This window comes from Arachis ipaensis, chromosome B10 (assembly GCF_000816755.2).
Source record: "Arachis ipaensis cultivar K30076 chromosome B10, Araip1.1, whole genome shotgun sequence".
NCBI lineage: Eukaryota > Viridiplantae > Streptophyta > Magnoliopsida > Fabales > Fabaceae > Arachis > Arachis ipaensis.
In genome coordinates this window covers 135,226,392-135,227,239 of record NC_029794.2, presented here as the reverse complement: position 1 = coordinate 135,227,239, position 848 = coordinate 135,226,392, and positions in this window count along the sequence as shown.

The window sequence follows — 848 nt, the reverse complement described above, 5'->3', positions numbered from 1 at the left end:
TAGCTAAGAATACATGTCTTTTATTTTTTTGTTTGGATTTTGCTGACTTGTGTTTTAAAGGTATATTCTTAAAAAAAAAAATTATCAGAGTTATTAGAATTTGAATAAAGCTCTTGTGCTATACATCCAAACAAAATCTTTATCCAAGTTATTGTAACAACTCTTTAAATTATGCACTCTTTCTTTTTTTTTTGGTTCTTTCTCCTTCTCGTATTTCTTCTTCTAAATTCGCACAGATTCTTCTTCTTCCTTTCTTCTTCTCCTCCTCTTCTTCTTCCAAATTTACCCACATAGGTTTTTCTTCTTTTCTTCTTTTCCTCCTCTTAGAGATTATTAATTCAATTCAAAACACCTGCGTTCATTCAATTCAAAACAATTCAATTCAATTCAATTCATAATGAACCGAATATGTTAGTAACGTGAAACAATTGTACAGTAGTACTAAATGAACGGAACATTATCCATTATATAAAATCATATTCAAAACAGCTTTCTGCATAATGAACAGAACACGTTATTAAGGTGAAACAATTGTATAGTACTAAATGAACGCAACATTATCCATTATATAAAATCAGAGATTATCAATTAATTCAGAACACATGCATCCATTCAATTCATAATGAACCGAACATTAAGGTGAAACAATTGTATAGTACTAATGAACGGAACATTAAGGTGTTAGACCTACTTGAATAAACTTTGATAAAAAAATACTTGGATGTGTAACAATTCTGTTAGAATTTATTATTTTTTATAATTATTTAATTATTAATTCAATTCTTTTAGTTTAGTTTTTTTAGTCTAATAACTCAATAATATATTTTATCTCATATTTTTAAATATTA